Genomic DNA, 1,034 nt, shown 5'->3' on the forward strand with positions numbered 1-1,034 from the left:
TATTCCCTCAACTCCTTTTGAGCTAAGGAGGAGACACTAAGCCAGGCTTTTGTTAATAATTAATTGGAATGGAAAACACTAAGTAGGAGCCTGAGATTTCTTCGTAGATGCTATTGCTTTTCAACCTTAAACTCAGGACATTCCACTTGCTTCAGCATTTCTGGGTCAGGATTGAGCCGGGAACCTCAGGTATTTGCTGGGAACTCTGTTCTTTAGATGAATCAGCAAAAGGGAGGGCAGCTGGGTAGCTCAGTGGATGGAGAAGGAGGCTTGGAGATGGGAGGTCCTGGATTCAAAAGTGACCTCAGCTATGTCCTAGCCCTTGCCACTCTTTTGCCTTTGAACCAATAGTATGAATTCTAAGGTAGAAGGTAAGGATTTGAGGGGGCAGCTGGGTGGCTCAGTGGATTGCAAGCCAGGTCCAGAGATGGGAGATCCTGGGTTCAAATGTCGCTCAGATACTTCCTAGCTGGGTGACCCTGGGCAAGTCACTTAACCTCCATTGTCTAGCCCTTACCACTCTTCTACCAAGGAACCAATACGCAGGATTGATTCTAAGATGGGAGCTAAAGGTTTAAAAAAAAAAGGTAAGAGTTTTAAAAAAAGTGGGAGAAGAGAAGAATTCATATGAGGTTCTGTATGATTCTGACGTCCTGTGTCAATCAGCCCCAAGTTAGTCAGAGATGACTGAACAACCACCTAAATCAAAAACAACCATCTTAAGAATTATGATATTTAAGATTGGGACGTGAACTGTGACAGACACATTTTTATGTAGCTCATAACTATTTCTGCCACTTCCTCAGGGCCAAATTTCTACCTACGTCCTGCCAAGCCCACATAACTAATCCTGATTCTCCACTCTTTTCATTCTGTTATTTTCTTTCTATGCATTCAAGGAAGGCTTCATGGAGGAGGTGAGGCTTAACCTGGGTGTTCAAGAATAAATAAGATTTGGAAAATTGGAGGGGAAAGAAAAGGAAAGATGTGCTAGCTATGGTGGAGTCAGAAGATGAGGAGGGTTTGAGTAATGA

This window comes from Monodelphis domestica, chromosome 7, assembly GCF_027887165.1.
Source record: "Monodelphis domestica isolate mMonDom1 chromosome 7, mMonDom1.pri, whole genome shotgun sequence".
Lineage (NCBI taxonomy): Eukaryota > Metazoa > Chordata > Mammalia > Didelphimorphia > Didelphidae > Monodelphis > Monodelphis domestica.